Below are 18,592 nucleotides of genomic sequence, written 5' to 3' on the forward strand. Positions count from 1 at the left end.
GGTCACCACAGAGCACCGAGTAGAGTTCCCTGTGCTATACAGTAGGTTCTCATTAGTTATCTGTTTTATACATAGTAGTGTATATATGTCAATCTCAATCTCCCAGTTCGTCCCATTTCTTCCCGCCCCCCCCCCCATATACAGCTTTTGGTTTTAATCACACTAAATTACCAAAGATGCCCAAATCACAATGCTCTCTCACCTCCAGCCTCTTGCCTGTGTTGTTCCTTCTCTGGAACCACTCTTATCATTTTCTTTGCCTACCTCACTCCTGCTCAACTCCCAGTGTCAGCCTAGATGCCAGAAAGTCATCTTTAACACTCTGCCATCCCAGTGCATTGTGTTCCTCCTAAGTGATTCCTAACTGTTCTGTGGTTACTATTATTGTAGCACTTTTCATGCAAATTAATAATTTCCTATTACTTCTTTCACCTTTACAATACAAGTTTCTTTTTTTCAGGGAGTTTGACTTGTTTACTATTGTACTTCTGTCACCTAACATGATGCCTAGCACACACAGTAGAAGTTAAATGTCTTTTATTATAAACCATGAGAGAATTTTTTAATTAATCTGAAAAATAGTTTGTTTAAATGACAGCTCTTTATAAAAATTGATTTATCCTATGATTTAAGGAGCAACGACCATTCAGCATTTTGGCCTTATTTATCATATTTATGCTGTCAAATTTTGCCATTGGAAAATATAGTGAACAATGAATCCTATTTGTTGAAGAAAATAAGAATAAATGTTTTAAATATAATTGAATTTTTCTTTGGTATTTATCATAATAATTCTTTTAAATCATTTCTCTTAGAGCTGCCAGGCTAAATAGTGGTTTCAGTTAACTGAAATGATTTTACATTGAATGAAATTACTTGATGCCTTTAGACTTATTTCTACCAGACTAGATAACTCACATTAAAACATAAAGCAAAGTAGTCAGCACAATAAAGCCAGAAATGGAATCTTATTGTTAGAGATTGTCATTAAGCACTTAATAATTTTACTTGTAATGACAGGTTAATTGAATTCAAAAAGAAAAGTCAGAAAAAATATTATGAGTTTTTAGAAATGAGTTGTTTTTTAAAAGTTGATATGATATATGCCAACATCAGTATATTAGCCAAAATTTGGAGATAAAAACTAGAGTACAATAAAAGTATAGCATATACAGTGGTTTCATTAAATGTTGAACATCTATTCTCCTTTCCCCCAAAGAAGCAACTCATTATGACTGGGAAACATCAGTAATTTTAACAGGCATTGGCAAAACAAAGTAGAACTCTTGGCACATACTACATCATATTTTTTTGCAAATGTAAATTTTAAAAGATGAGTTTCATTGGCATTTGGCTAGTTGCCATTTCTACTGTAGAGAGTATAGTCTTTAGAATTTACCAGTTAGCATGTGTTAGGCTAAAAAAGACGATATATGCATGAGAAAAGTTTTAATATTCCAAGAGTCAGCAGTGCAATATGCACCTTTTTTTTTTTTTTTTGCGCGGTACGCGGGCCTCTCACTGTTGTGGCCTCTCCCGTTGTGGGGCACAGGCTCCGGACGCGCAGGCTCGGCAGCCATGGCTCACGGGCCCAGCCGCTCCACGGCGTGTGGGATCTTCCCAGACCGGGGCACGAACCCATGTCCCCTGAATCGGCAGGCGGATTCTCAACCACTGCGCCACCAGGGAAGCCCTCTTGCACCTTTTATCAGAACCATCCTGTACTCATATTTTAGGTCTCTCAGAGTTGAGCTGTTAACTCATCCCATTATTTATCTGAAAGCAAAAAAGCCTTTCTTCATATTTCACATAAACCTCTTGAGTATACATGATGTTATCGTACTATAACACATGAGTTATATTGGCATGACATGCCCTATGGCCCTCTGTGAGTTTCAGGATGATAACTCTGCTAAATAAATAAAATGTTCCTACTCCATTATGTACACTCCAGCAGCCTGTTTCCTTCTTAGAATCAACTCCAGAGCAGTGACTGCCAAAGACCCAAAAATGAGTCTACAAGTTAGTATCAGCAAAACCAAGAGCAAACAGGAAAAAAAAAGAAAACATAATAGGGCTTTTTTTTAACAGAGACATTTTGTTAATTTAATGGAGTATTTTTTATTTTAAGATAATTTTTTCCTATTTGGATTATTTAATAGATTTTTCATTTTAGAAATGATGATGAGGACTTCCCTGGTGGTGCAGTGGTTAAGAATCGTCCTGCCAATGCAGGGCACACGGGTTCAAGCCCCAGTCCAGGAAGATCCCACATGCCACAGAGCAACTAAGCCCGTGTGCCACAACTACTGAGCCCACAAGCCACCACTCTGAGCCCGCATGCCACAACTACTGAAGCCCACATGCCTAGAGCCCATACTCCGCAAAAAGAGAAGCCACTGCAATGAGAAGCCCACGCACCTCAAGGAAGAGTAGCCCCCACTCGCTGCAACTAGAGAAAGCCCATGAGCAGCAACAAAGACCCAACGCAGCCATAAATAAATAAATAAATGAATAAATTTATATTAAAAAAAGAGAAATAGAGCTACAGATGTAAAAAATAAACTTATAAAAAAAAGAAATGGGCTTCCCTGGTGGCGCAGTGGTTGAGAATCCGCCTGCCGATGCAGGGGACACGGGTTCGTGCCCTGGTCCGGGAAGATCCCACATGCCGCGGAGCGGCTGGGCCCGTGAGCCATGGCCACTGAGCCTGCGCATCTGGAGCCTGTGCTCCACAACGGGAGAGGCCACAACAGTGAGAGGCCCGCGTTCCACAAAAAAAAAAAAAAAAAAAAAAAAAAGAAATGATGAAAGTACATAGTATTTTTGTTGTTTTTAGTTACCACATTTAGAAAAAAAATTGTCAATTCAATGCCAATTAATTAATTTAAATTTTTTTGCATATTTATAAAAGACTCAAAATTGAAACTATTTTACAATATGACTCTGTAGTATTAGCTACTTTTAAGTAAATTAAATTTTTGATTAAAAATTTATATTGTATATAAACATACATATGCAAATATATATATGCTTGTATAACTATGAAAGAAGTTTCCTCATGAAGCAAGGATATTTAAAAAGATCTAAAATGACAGAAACCTGACCTATCTCATGCTTTCTCTTAATCATTATTGCCTAATAACAATTTCTCTCAGTTTAAGTTTAGAACTCTCTTAGTCTGCTTTTTAATGGGTGCTGCTGAAGTCCTTGTTCTGCCTATTTCTCTTTGGAGGTAAGATCTTGTTCTCAGCTAATTAGAAAAGTACTCTCTCAAGGAACTCCCAAGTCCCTGGTTTCACCTCACCAGTGAGTACCTATTATGTACCAGATCCTGGCCAGGTCCTCAAAATTTTGTTACACTAAGCACATAACTGTTCACACCACAGGAAAAAGAAAAGGCAAAAACCTTAATTTGTCTCCAATTTAACCTTACAGGAAGGAAATGAACGCTTTTTCCATGATTATTTTCTCCCCAAAGAATAGAATGTGAGACAGGATCCATACGTCTGTGTTAGAAATGCCGTGGAATTTTTCTGTTTTTCTCTTGTTTTCCGATCAGTTATTCTTCACATTCCTATAGGAAAATATGCACTTCCTTTTCTGAAGATTCCAGATCAATCTGTTGGGAACTAACGTGCATTTCTACTGAAAGAAGTTTCTTGAAATGTTTTCCATAAGCATTGCCCACGTAAACACACAAACATTTCCCAGTAGTAACACTGTGAAGTATTCTCCAGCTTATGACCACCTCTCAGCTGTGGACTGTTTCCATCTTCCGTATCAGTAGGATGACTCTAGACCCTGTACTGTTGCTCATTCACTTAACCAATACTTATTTCATGCCTATTATATTCTAGTTACTGTGTTTGGCATGAGAGATATCAAGTAGTGAATGATGTAGACAGGGAACTTACTTGTGGGTGTTAGTTACCTAGTATAAGGTGAAGACCATTATTCAGAAAGAGCAGAGGGGGGCTAGTTAGCTAGTAGTTTGCATATGTTTGTAAGATTTTGGTAGCCGTGTTGAAGGCTATCCCCAAGTAATTTTGCTTGGTAGGTACTCATTATTGGGCATCATCTCCAAATCTACCCTCTTCATCTCATGCTTCACTTCCCCAGAGCCCCTCGGCTTCCCCCACTGCAATTGTGCAAATTGGTTCACCCTTTCCTGGTACTATGTTCTGAGTTCATTTTCCCCACCATTCCCTTGTTTCCATGTTCATGGGAATTGCCAATGACTAATTTTAATTTTATCAATCTAAATCTTATGTAGAAACCCATTTATAAAATAGATAAAAAAGCACAACTCTGCCTGAAGTGTTGACAGGGATGAGGGAGCTCAGATGGATCACCTTGCCTGTCTAGGAATGCAAATCACCACTCCATGATAAAGTTTGATAAGTCAAAATGCACCATCAGTACCTCTAGTAAATACACAGGTTCATTTTAGAAGGTTTTCTGAATATAAAAAAAAAAAAACCCAAACAGTGTTTTTTCCAATATTTGTAAGCAATGCATCCCTGTAAAGAAATAAAAACTTATGTGGAACTCTCATGTATAAATGAGATCAAAGCAGTAGTCCATTCATTTAATCTCATTTTTTTTTTTTTTTTTTTTTTTGGTATGCGGGCCTCTCACTGTTGTGGCCTCTCCCCTTGCGGAGCACAGGCTCCGGACGCACAGGCTCAGCGGCCATGACTCACGGGCCCAGCCGCTCCGCGGCATGTGGGATCTTCCCGGACCGGGGCACGAACCCGCGTCCCCTGCATCGGCAGGCGGTCTCTCAACCACTGCGCCACCAGGGAAGCCCCATTTAATCTCATTTTAAAGTTCAAATATATATTACTTATAAAGACAATCAGTGAGAAAAACAGGGCTATTTCCATGAACACAGAGATTTGTGACATGAGCTTACGTGTGACTGTTGTAGTTTTATTACACCTCCGCGTCATTTTACTTCTCATTCTCTTTCCTTTCTCCTTCTCCTCCTGCTTCTCCTCCTTTTTTTCTTCTTCCTCTCTCTCGGTGGCTCTGTCTCTCTCTCTCTCTCTCTCTCTCTCTCTCTCACACACACACACACACACACACACACACACACACACACATACACTCTTTCTGTGTGTGTGTGTGTGTGTGTGTGTGTGTGTGATTGACATATAATAAACTGCAGGGATTTGAAGTATACAATTAGATACGTTTTGACATATGTATATGCCTGTAAAACCACTGTCATCATCAAGATAATATGCATATCCATCACCCAAAAATGTTTTGTACACCTTTGTAATCCCATTCTTGCCCCTTCCCATATTCCCTGCCCCATTTCCAAATAAACGTTGATCTGCTTTCTGTCACTATAGATTAGATTTCATTTTCATCATTAGTTAATTCCTTTTTATTGCTGAGTAATATTCCATGGTATAGATATATCATAATTTTTAATCCATTTACTTCTTTTGTTTAGATGTTTGGTTTGTTTCCAGTTTTTAAATTTTTTACAAATAAAGCTAATTGGACATTAATGTATAGATATTTGTATTGCATATGCTTTTATTGCTCTTAGGTAAATAACTAGGAGTGGAATGAATGGGTCTAAGGGTAGATGTACATTTAATTTGTAAAGAAACTGCCAAATTGTTTTCCAAAGTTGTTGTATCATTTTACATTCCCACGTGAAGTATAAGAGAGTTCCAATTTCTCCACAGCTGGTATTTTAAATTTGAACCATTCTAGTAGGTATGTAATGGTATCTTATTGTGTGGCGAGCATTGCCCTCTGAGGAATGCGCCATTAAGACCCTCATAAGCCTCAGGGCCCGATTGTACTCTCCTTGGTATGCATCCTGGACTTTATGGTATGACCGTAAAAAAGGAGATGGCCTTTGGCCAGATCGCTACAGGGACCTGCTCAGTTAATGAGAGTCCCTGATTGTTCCCTAAAGCTTGGAAAAGCAATCCTGGAGGGTAAATTGGTGCCTTTGTGGAACAAGCGATAGACCCTATCTGATGCAGATAAGGTGGCGACTAAACCGAGAGACGATAAACCCGCTAATGCAGTTATGGTGGCCACTAAGCCTAAGATGAAAGACTAGTTCCACAGAACAAGGGTTATGCAAAGTTTCTGCTTTACAATGTCTATGCAAAGTCCCTGCTTTAGGGGTATATATATGGCTATGCTTCGTTATTAAATTTGCCTTGTAACCATCAGTTGTTTGTGCCCTTCTGATCCCATACCTTGGTGCTTTCCGTTCCCTACCCCCTCTCGCAGATTGTTGCTACACTTTGAGGACCCGCCTATTGTGGTTTCAGTTTGCGTTCCCTTAATGACTGATGACGTTAAACATCTTTTCACATGCTTATTCACCATCCATATATGTACTCTGGTCAAATTTCCTTTCAAATATTTTGCCAATTTTTTAGTTCTTTTCCCCCCACCTTGTTATTGAGTTTGAGAGTTCTTTATAAATTCTGGATGTATTATATGTGTTATTTGCAAATATTTTCTCCAAGTGCCTTGTCATTTCATTCTCTCATAAGTGTCTTTTGAAGAGCATAAGGCCTTAATTTTGATGAAGGCTTATTTATCAACTATTTTCTCTTTTACGGATAATACTTTTGCCTACATTCCTTGGCACATGGCCTCTTTCCATTTGCAAAGCCAGCAATGGCTGGCTGTCTTTTTCTGACACTGATTCTCTTTCCTCCCTCTTATACCTGTAAGGACACTTGTGATTACATTGGGTCCACATAGATAATCCACAAAATCCCCCCCTGTCTTGAGGTCAGCTGATGAGCAACCTTAATTCCATCTGCTACCTTATTCCTTTTTGCCATGAAAGGTAACATATTCCCAGGTTCTAGGTATTAGGATGTGGACATCTTTTGGGGGGGTGGATATTATTCTACCAAACACAGGAGGGATTGTGAGTCCTTCCATTTAGTGACTTTACTTTGTTTTATAAGACCTTAAGGTTTCCCTTTTCTCTTCTTTTCCTCTCTATCTCCTGTCAAAGGGAAGTTCTCACTTCCTCTTTACCTTTTTTCTCTCCCAGAAGTTATGTATTTCAAAGATGTCCCCTCCCCTTTATATCATGCCTGTGCTTTTACATCTTGCATACTTTGAAGTCTCTTCCCTGTAGTCCTTGCTCTGATTTGCCTGGACATTTTTATAGTATATTCTAGTTAGACTGGACTTAATCTTTTTTGTGATTGTTTTAAATCTACTTTGGACTCCATCCTTTTCTGTCCTTCCCACAATTTTTCTTGGTCTGCCTTTGCTTGCCCGAAAGTGCTGCTGTGCAATGAGGCTGGAGCTGGCACATAAGAGATACACTCAACTTTTTAAAATTCATAGTTATTTTGAAGTTTTAGTACTCTCCATGCTCAAGGTCTACAGAATATATAGTTTTTGTGTAGATGTATTTTCTCTTCTTTTTGTTTTTTATCAATTTTGGAGGACGTATTAGGGATCTGGTAACTAGCCTGCTGCCACTGTTTTAAGCTACACACAAACTTTATCTTTTGTTTTGATTTCACAATACTGAGAAAATACTCCATCAGACAGAGAAGTACATGTAAACAGTAGCCTTTTTTAAATAGCTCACAGTCCAAATTTGGAATACTTCTTTTAACTGGTCCTGAAGCTTAAGAGAAAAGTAGGATTTTTTAAAAGTTAGTTGTCTAACATCATGTACCAACTGTTTGACTATCCTTAACTGATATTAGTCAACTTGGAAGTTATCAAAGGACTCTACTCAGTTTGAATCTTGATTGTTTTGAGGACATTTCAAAAGTACTTTTAATTTTGAGATATTACTTTTTTAAAAAAGCATCAGATACATCAGTACCTTGTAGTTCCTTGTAAGGATGCTGATCCTTTCTTTGTAAGACAGCTAACCACTGAAGCGTTTTATCAGAAGATTGACTGCATACTAACAGAATCACGCTAGGTGCTGTGTTTGAGGAGAGAATGTGGGTAGTATGGTCTGAAGCAGGAGACCAGTGAAGTGTCTGTTGTAATAATACTATTAAGAAATATGGGATCTCACACCAGTGTTCATAACAGCACTATTTACAATAGCCAAGATATGAAAGTAACCTAAGTGCCAATGAATGGATAAAGAATATGTGGTGTGTACACACACACACACACACACACACACACACACACACACACACAATGGAATATTACTCAGCCATAAAAAATGGAACATTGCCATTTGCAGCAACCTTCTCAATGGATGGACCTAGAGATTATCATACTAAGTGAAGTAAGAGAAAGACAAATATTATATGGTATCATTTATACGTGAAAATTAAAAACATGATACAAATGATCTTGTTTATAAAACAGAAACAGACTCACAGACATTGAAAACAAACCTATGGTTATCAAGGGGGAAAGTGGGGGAGGGATAAGTTAGGAGTATGTGATTAACAGATACACACCACAATATATAAAATAGATAAACAACAAGGATTCACTGTATACCATAGGGAACTATATTCAATATCTTGTAATAACCTATAATGGAAAAGAATCTGAATATATATATATATATATGTGTGTAAATATAACTGAATCACTTTGCTGTATACCTGAAACTAACACAATATTATAAATCAACTATAGTTCAATAAATGAATAAATAAATAAGAAATATGGGGTCTCATAGTAGCCATGGAGGGCATGAGAGGTGGTCAGATTCTAACTATATTTTGAAGGTAGAGCTTATAGGATTTCATCTGGGATTGGGTATGGTATTTGAAAGAAAGAGAGTAGTTAAGGATGATTCCATGATTTGGGGTTTGAATAGATGGAGGGTATGAAAGGGGCTGATCTGGATAGGAGATTTAGAAGTTTATTTTGGGAATATTAAGATTGAGGTGACTGTAAAACATCCAGAGGAATTTCAAGTAGGCAAGTAAATATATAGGTCTGGGATTCAAGAGACAGAGAAGGGTCTGGGATGGAGTTATAAATATTGGAATCATTAGCATATAAATTGTTTTTAAGGCCATGAGACTGGATAAGTCACTAGTAGAGTGAGTTAAGAGAGAAAGAAGTCTAAAGACTGAGCTCTGGGCACACCAGTATTAAGAGATTGGTAGGATGAGTAGGAAATAGCAAAAGAGATTACAAAATAGAAAGAAAACCAGTGGAGTGTGGGGTCCCAGAAGCCAAATGAAGAGAGTGCTTCAGGGAAGACAGAGTAACTCGATATTTCAAATGCAGTGGATAGATTAAAGAAATAAGAACTAGGAACTGACCATTGAATTTAGTGGCTTGAAGGTCATTAGTGGCCTTGCTAAATGTAGTTTCAGTGGAGTAGTGGAGTGAAAACAATACTTGAGTGAGTTCAAGAGAAATGGAAAGAGAATTGGGTGCAGCAAGTATAGACAATACTTGCAAAGCTTTTCCCCCATGTTGTAATGGATGTAAAGCAACGGGATAAAGCTGGCTGGAGGAGTGGACCAAAGGGCATTTTTGTTTTGTTTCTGCTTTAAATGGGATAAATTACAGCATGTTTATATCTTTGTGGGAATGATGCAGCAGAGAGGAGAAATTGATGATGCAGAAGAATTTCTGGATCAATTGTCTTGAGTAGAGATGAAGTGATAGGATCTAGTCCACAAATGAAGATAGAAGCATTGATGTCATACTTGTTAATGAGAAGAAAGCAGAATAAATGGGCAGGTAGATGAGAATAGGTGGATAATTGGATGATGGGACCCTCTGGAAATTCTTTTCTGATTGCTAAGTGAAAGTAAGGATGGGAGCAGAGATCTTGGAAGCTAGGAGAGAGAGAAGGTGAGGATCAACTGGGAGACCGGGGGAGACACCGGATCTGAGGATTCTGGAAATGTCAGAATTGAAACACTGGAGTATGGATAGGTTTTGCCCAAGGCAGTGGAGGTATGGGGTAGTTGTTTGGAGCTAGAAAGCTAAAAAGAGAAACTAAGACCAGTTTTTGATTTATTTATCTTACTTAATTCATTTTGGGATAACATTGGTCTACAATATTTGGACTTGGGGAAATTCTGAGGTTGCTTAGAAAAGACAAGGATAAAAAAATGTCTGACATTTGGCATCTCTACCCCTATCATGGGAAAAATATCCAGAAAATTTGCAATGTAATGTTTTAGATATTTGATAGTTTTTTTAAAAAATTATTCTAACTTGAATAGAAACAAATAAATTTGTAGATCATTATCAAATATGTTACATTATATTTTTTAGCATAGAAAGTTTTTATGCTAAGTTTCAGCCTAAAGCATTTTGTATGTAAAATTAAAGTTCTAACAGAAACATAATGTGGAGGAGAATGTGTTTTCACTCTTTTGATATGAAGCACATCTCTAAGGTTACTGAATAGTGTTAGTCTATGGATGGATTACCACTGCATGGAAAAAGGAATGAAAAGGAAACATAATTTTTTTCCAACATGCCAAATATCTTGTATTCAAATGAAGTTTTGAACAAAATGGTTTCCTAAATGTCTTGTTCTCTGAAGCACTAAAGACTATGAAACTGTTTACTGTGCTTTTGGCAAACAATAAATTCTCAGTACCCAAAAGCAGAGCTAACATTTTTCTATTTGGGGGAAAGGAGGCATGCAAGTAACAGGTTTAGAGAACTTTTGTTTTATCAGCTCCTGAAGTTAAAAATTCACAGCGCTATCTATACACATAGCAGGCACTCTGAGCAGACTTCTTGGACCAGTAAACAAGTATACAATATAATATAATATTCTCTCCCTTTTCTGGGACAGGTTGTAAAAATTTCCTTTGAAACGAAAATCTGCTATTTCTTTCCTTGTGCCGAACAAGGCAGAATTCTGTACCTTCAATTCAAAGGTGTTTTATTTGAGCAAGGTTCAAGCTGGAATTAGACAGCTTCCCTTTTGCCTCTTCTGCTTGTTCTGAAACTACAGGAGAGAAGTACGAAACCAAATACTGAGGGATACATTGCACGAGTATCACTTCAACTAAACTCAAGCCAGATGCAAACAATTCAAGAAATAATGGAGCTGAAGACAGCATACTTTTCAGGTATGCTAGGGCCATTTGTTCCCTCTGCTATAATTTATGTTTCTATAGTCAAGGTTCAGTTCTACCACAGTTTAGGTAACTCACTGGAAACAATGATCATCCTTAGCTGCTCCAGGAGCACAGGAATTCCTTAGATGAGCGCTGAGAGATTGGTAACAATACCTCCTAAAGGGTCAGGTTGCTAGGTAACAGGTTGTTTCCTTGGTCACAGTGAATACATGGAAGACCCCCAAAGGAGGCTGCAGATTCTTGGTGGACAGCTATCATAGCCCCTCCTGGGAGGAGGATGAAAAATGTCTTCAGAAAAATAGCCTTATGAAGGCCAGAGGAACTTTATGCACCAGCAAGACATGTCTGAAAGGTAAGCAAATGAAATGCTAAAAAGTAACCTCAGTCATTCCTTAAGAGAAAACAAAAAAACAAACATAGGTAGTATTCCTGGATTAAATTTCATTAAAAAATGTAATATCATGCAACCTGTGTTACTGATGATGGCTGCTTGGAGAAAGAAGCCACCGTCTCCCCTATAGCAGGGAACAGGCTACAAATGCAATTCAGGTGATCAATACTGTAACAGAGAGAGATGGACTCTGTCTAGTAGTGGTACATTTATAGCTACACAGGGCTCTTTAAGAGAACGAGTGTGAATTTCAGGGGGAAAAACAGATAAGACAGACAAAAGGAAATATCTATTAGTTAATATCCATGAAATATTAGTTAATATCAGTTTGTACCTATTAATTATATTTAAATGAAATTACTAGCACAAAACAGGACTTTTACTAGATCAATAAAGCCACAAATGAGATTAAATAAGAGTGCCAAAACCCAATCCTTTTTTCCTCCTAACTTTATAGCTGTTACATAAATATTTCTCAAAGCGTGCTGATAATTAGACAATATACAATTGGGGGGGTTGCAAGTTTCTTGAATTTTTTTGTCCTTCTATTAGTGTTGAAGCTGGCTCTCATCTTTAAAAAAAATGAGATTTGCACCTTCAATTTTCAGGATGAAATACACTGGTTTCATGAGTGTATGAAACGTATTTATAGCTCCCTAAATTTACTGCTTATAGTTAAGATAGGAATGATGCTTAGGAAGAGGTTCAGAGGCTGAAGCAGTTCTATTACAGAAGTTTTGTTTTTGTTAGCAAACTGTGTACATCTCAAGCAGCGTCTAGATGTTATGGTGATTTTAATGTTAAAAACTGTGTCATAATTAGAATTGGGCATGTGAAACAATAGTTTTTAAATGGGTAGAAGTTCTGTGAACAATTATAAACTTTATTTTTCCTACTTGCTAACACCCTTGAATACACTATACCAAGAAGAAGTTTACTTGTGAGCTCTGTAAAAAAGTGATCTTTATGAACAGTATTATTATTTTTAAACTAGTAAGTTTTATAAAATTATTTTAGAGACAGTGTAAAAAGTAATGTCCAGGCTACAACTTAAACTTTAACCTTCAACTTTCGAAGGAGGAAGGAAGGAAGGAAGGAAGGAAGGAAAGAAGGAAGGAAGGAAGGAAGGAAGGAAGGAAGGAAGGAAGGAAAGGAGAGGAAAGGAAAGGAAAGGAAAGGAAAAAGGAAAGGAAAGGAAAAAGGAAAGGAAAGGAAAGGGGGAGGGAGGGAGGGAAAGAAGGAAGGAGGGAGGAAAGAAAAAGACAAAAAAAAGAAAAGAAGTTTTCTTAGTGCCAGTATTTGTTCAATCATGTTTCTGCACATCATGAAATGAGTCTAAGTCATACTACCTTCCTAACATACTGTCACTTTCATTTGGAATTTTATTAAAGTTTTGTCTCTGTTCACAAGATCTACCTAATCACATGTTGTCCTTTAGTGTCTATATTCTTCCCCTTTGTAGTGTTGTATGTGGTTGAATTTTCAAAATTATAACAACATAGTGAGTAGTAAAACATTCTTTTTTTAAATTTAATTTATTTTTTTATACTGCACATTCTTATTAGTCATCCATTTTATACACATCAGTGTATACATGTCAATCCCAATCTCCCAATTCATCACACCACTACCACCACCCCTCCGCGGCTTTCCCCCCTTGGTGTCCGTACGTTTGTTCTCTACATCTGTGTCTCAATTTCTGCCCTGCAAACTGGTTTATCTGTACCATTTTTCTAGGTTCCACATATATGCACTAACATATGATATTTGTTTTTCTCTTTCTGACTTGCTTCACTCTATATGAGAGTCTCTAGATCCATCCACGTCTCTACAAATGACCCATTTCGTTCTTTTTATGGCTGAGTAATAGTCCATTGTATATATGTACCACATCTTCTTTATCCATTCGTCTGTTGATGGATATTTAGGTTGCTTCCATGACCTGGCTATTGTAAATAGTGCTGCAATGAACATTGGGGTGCAGGTGTCTTTTTGAATTATGGTTTTCTCTGGGTATATGCCCAGTAGTGGGATTGCTGGGTCATATGGTAATTCAATTTTTAGTTTTTTAAGGAACCTCCATACTGTTCTCCAGAGTGGCTTATCAATTTACATTCCCACCAGCAGTGCAAGAGGGTTCCCTTTTCTCCACATCCTCTCCAGCATTTGCTGTTTGTAGATTTTTGATGCCCATTCTAACTGGTGTGAGGTGATACCTCATTGTATTTTTGATCTGCATTTCTCTAATAATTAGTGATGTTGAGCAGCTTTTCATGTGCTTCTTGGCCATCTGTATGTCTTCTTCGGAGAAATGTCATTTAGGCCTTGTGCCCATTTTTGGATTGGGCTGTTTGTTTTTTTAATATTGAGCTGCATGAGCTGTTTATATATTTTGGAGATTAATCCTTTGTCCATTGATTCGTTTGCAAATATTTTCTCCTATTCTGAGGGTTGTCTTTTCATCTTGTTTATGGTTTCCTTTGCTGTGCAAAAGCTTTGAAGTTTCATTAGGTCCCATTTGTTTATTTTTGTTTTTATTTCCATTACTCTAGGAGGTGGATCAAAAAAGATCTTGCTGTGATTTATGTCTAAGAGTGTTCTTCCTATGTTTTCCTCTGAGAGTTTTATAGTGTCCAGTCTTACATTCAGGTCCCTAATCCATTTTGAGTTTATTTTTGTGTATGGTGTTAGGGAGTGTTCTAATTTCATTCTTTTACATGTAGCTGTCCAGTTTTCCCAGCACCACTTATTGAAGAGACTGTCTTTTCTCCATTGCATATCCTTGCCTCCTTTGTCATAGATTAGTTGACCATAGGTGCGTGGGTTTATCTCTGGGCTTTCTATCTTGTTCCATTGATTTACGTTTCTGTAGTAAAACATTCTTAAGTATTGGGAATCATCTAAATAACAGCTATATATGTGGTTACAATAAAGTTCTAAACATTTCTAAATATAATTTTGTTAATGGAACATAGAGGTATCTCAGTCTATCTTCATTGTTTTTGGTATTTTAATATAACTTCTTATTTCTATAAATATCAGTGAACCCACTAATAGGTATTGAAGTTTACAAGCTTTCCCTCTAGAGAAGTTTGATACGTTTGTTCTTTTACTTTTGTTGTACCTTAATGTGGCGACCTATTTGTGTTTATAAGAATGCACGTGCGGGCTTCCCTGGTGGTGCAGTGGTTGAGAGTCCGCCTGCCGATGCAGGGGATATAGGTTCGTGCCCCAGTCCGGGAAGATCCCACATGCCGCGGAGCGGCTGGGCCCATGAGCCATGGCCGCTGAGCCTGCGCGTCCGGAGCCTGTGCTCCGCAACGGGAGAGGCCACAACAGTGAGAGGCCCGCGTACTGCAAAAATAATAATAATAATAATAATAAATTTTAAAAAAAAGAATGCACATGGAGTTGGAACAACAGGGAAAAGAAAAATTCATAAGAATACAAAGTCACATAAGATTAAAACCTGACCCATTCAGATAGAAATAGAGAAATGATAATTTTAGTTGTATATTTTTCAAAATTACAATTAGTTGTGCTATGTTTTTAGAATCAACAATCTAAATAATTTCAGATATATCTGTTACAATCCTGGGCCTTGGGTACTAAAATTTGAGGGATATCTGTAAAACACACAGTTTTTTAGAACAGTTCATTGCTATATGATTATTTACTCAATTTATGGGTTTAGATCTGAGAAATTAATTTAGAGCCATCCTAAATTTGAATGTAATAACCTGGTATACCAAATTTGCCATTCCAGAAACTAACCCATTATGATACCAAATTACTTCTTGATTTCATTAAACTTCCTTTCCCAGTACTTTTTATTATCTCATCACCATCTCTAGCATGCAGATAGTAAAATCATCACCAGTTTTACAAATGAATACATTTAAATATAGGCATAGAGAGGACAGGGATTCTGGATTTTACAAGATAAGAAGAATGGTCAAAGAAATCAAAGAGCCTGGATTGATATCTCCTTTCACCCAAATTTAATGCTCTAGAGTCTGTGGTAATTTTCCTCTAGCCAGTAACCTAAGAAGTGCCTGGGTTTAGCAAGATTCCACTAGATTTGATAACCTAGCTCAATATTTTGGGAGAAGAAAGAGAGCATTTGAGGATTTGGGGAGTGTCCTTTGCTAACTGAAAAATACGATTGAGCTTTTTCTTCCTTTCGAAATACAAAGCTCTCATGATGCAGCACTGAATGTAAACGGAACATTTAGAAATGGAGTCAGAGGCAATGCAATTTAGACAATGCTGGGTGTCTGTAAGGTGCCCTCTGGCCTTCTTGTTGGTGTGTGTCCAATACAGCCTCCCTCACCTCAAGAGCTCGGCTTCACCTCAGAAACTAGGCCATCTGCCACTTTCTCCTTCACTCTCCCTACAAAGCTACATAATCACCAACTTGACATTTTAATTAAACAGATAGCACCCTGTCGCCGGCAATTTGTGAGGCTTATAAATTCCTGATTGTAAAGGCCATTGCAATCTTCCAATGAAAGAGGCTCATGAATTAATAGATAATATTATTATTGTTTTTCAGCCTGCAGTCTCAGCTCACCCGATTCCTTATTGTTGGCCATTCTATACTTTTTAAAACCAAGAATAGATGGCCAATTCAGATAATACCACCTAATTTAAAGACACTATAAGTTACTCCTGACAAATGTACAGTTTTAGCCATGGCACCTCCTCTGTGGCAGCTTTATACTACAGCATTAATAAAATTAATTTCTCTTTCATAAGGATTTAGAGTTTTAATTTATGATAACTGTTTGTTCACTGCAGGCAGAAAGATTAAAAATGAGTAAACAAATATACCAACTAAACTGCAAGTCTAGCTTTATTTTCTTTTGGGGAGGGGCAATAGGAGAGGGTTTTAAAAACAGCTTGATGTTATCTGGAATGGTGTTCTCATAGGTTCTACTACTAAAGGCTTACCTTTTGTTTTCAGTAAATAGTCACTGCTAAGATTTACATGTTCTATTAACTAGTAAATTATTTATCTGTAGTTAAGTGGAGCAATCAGAATAAGAAAAATCAATATTAATGATTTTCCTTACTAACAACTGCACCCTAATAAATGATACAGATTTACAGTTATTTAAAGAATCACAGTAGCTTATCTGAATCTTAATTGAACCCTAGTAATTAAGAACACTTGGTCATTTACTTGTGTGACTTGGGCAAGTTATGCCACCTCTCTGGGCCTCAGTTTCCTCATCTCTAAAATCAAAATAATAATGTTACCCACTTTGTTTGGTGATTGTAATGATTAAATGAGTTAATCTATATAAATTTCTTAGTACAATGCCTAGCACATAGCAAGTGCTCAAGAAATGTTAACTGTAAAATTATTATATTAGTAATAGTTGTCATCATGGCAATAATGTTGCAAAACAAAACAGAAAACCTTTTCACTCAGGCAGAGTCCACATCATCTTCTGAATATTAAAGGTAAGGAACCACCAGAGGTGCTAAGAGACCCGAGGTCACAGCAGTAGCTGTTTGTAGATTCCTAAGACTTACAGGTCTTGCAGTTTTGACATCAGTGATGTGTGCATTAAAGCAGACGGAGTAGAAGTTTGAGGATGATATACCTTTTCTTTTTTTTAAACTAAAGGATCAGAAATTATATTTCTTTGCTGATATTTCTCCCCGAAAAGCAGACCAAAGAAAACTTCTGTATGGAACTTAAGACAGAAGTAATGGAACAAAGAAGATTTTCAGAATGTCCCAAAGGTTTTACTGCAAGATTCCAGCACACTGCCTTTCACCACTGCCCTCTGGTGTGGCGCCCAGGAAGCGTATATGAATGTGAGAGAAGGAATCCAGCCTTTGGGACCCACAAAAATATATCACACTGAAAGACAGTCAGACTAGTCATCTACTGGTTAGAATCTTCTCAGATCATCTGTCCTTAGCTGAAACTCTACACCAAATTCAATTCATTCCATTCTGGCAGAAAAAAAAAAAAGGAGAGAAAAAGAAACAGTGGGGATGTTATTTGCGTATGTACTTGTGTTACTGAAGTTTTAATTACCTTCTATTATTCATAAATGTCTAGTAGTAGTCAGGGTAATGTCGCAAGTACTTCTTTAAGTTAAACTCTCAAATCAGCTAATGTAAACTAAGATGATGAGATAATTTTCAGTTACTTGTAAACGTGATTTTACCTTGAAGCTGTTGGGCTTGGTCTTGCAGCACTACACGAGAAAAGTGTACTGAAAACCCAATCAGCCGGATCTCTCTCATCAGATATTTTGGTTATGTGAACTTATTTTTCCCCTGTTCTCTGCTTTAAGCAAAATAAGACCATTTCTCACACTTACGAGTCAGCCTCTCATCACTGTGTAACCACCACTGAAGTTTAGAATCACAGAACACCAGTCACTGAAGAAAGATTCAGTCACGTTCATTACCCTTATTTTCCTGATTTCCATTTTGGCAGAAAATGGCTAGCATATTTTCATAAAGACAAGTGAACCAAAAAAGTCAGTTCAACTTTTATCCTCTGTTCATCCACTGAAATACTGTTCCATTTTGCTCTATTTTTTTCTCCCTGATTGTTGGCCAAAACTCTGGTCATAGATAGTAGTATTTACCTGCTTCAGGAATAATAAATTTTGTACAATGTAATGTTGTTCTTCTAATGTTTGTTAATTTGTTGCTATGGTAAGGTATTCCTTGGTAATGTCAAGAAACAATATCCAAATTATTGAAGAATTGCTCAAGTGGAAAAGAACGGAAAGGCATATATTTTCTGACTTTTTCACATAATTGAGACCAAGTCTTTGATTTGTTATTTAGTAGCAGATGGAGGAATAATTTTCTCCTTGATAATAGGACACAGTTTTATTTTCTTAATGGCACACTAGTGCTATTTTTTGAAATGATGTAATGGCTATGCTCTTCTACTATAGCACATCAGTTAATGAATGAAAAATGAAAAACATTTCTACATGTACTTCATGAAGGCAACTTCAATATACAAGAAGTGTCAGTTTCTTGTAAGTAAAATTGCTATAGAGCTACATAATAACTGTGTCATAAATATAGAATTCTGTCTCTTAAGATTCTTGGAGCCTGAAAAATGATCCCCGAAGAGTAAAAAGAGGTCAGAAAT

General features: G+C 37.1%; 1 long non-coding RNA gene and 1 pseudogene across 2 annotated transcripts in view; one reads left to right on the forward strand and one right to left on the reverse strand.

Annotated features, from left to right (window-relative positions):
* LOC136794238 (uncharacterized) overlaps positions 1–18,592 on the reverse strand; it is a 193,316-nt gene that overhangs the window by 71,495 nt on the left and 103,229 nt on the right. The window contains exon 4 of one of the 2 annotated variants that reach the window (XR_010840662.1): positions 17,360–17,424. The exons of the other annotated variant lie outside the window; for it this stretch is intronic. This is a non-coding gene — a long non-coding RNA (uncharacterized lncRNA). Of the gene's footprint in view, positions 1–17,359; positions 17,425–18,592 lie in introns of those variants that run through there. 2 annotated transcript variants of the gene reach the window in all.
* The window catches only part of LOC131756656 (uncharacterized), a 33,206-nt pseudogene continuing 26,003 nt past the window's right edge, over positions 11,390–18,592 (forward strand).

The sequence above is a fragment of the Kogia breviceps genome, chromosome 5 (genome assembly GCF_026419965.1).
Source record: "Kogia breviceps isolate mKogBre1 chromosome 5, mKogBre1 haplotype 1, whole genome shotgun sequence".
Lineage (NCBI taxonomy): Eukaryota > Metazoa > Chordata > Mammalia > Artiodactyla > Physeteridae > Kogia > Kogia breviceps.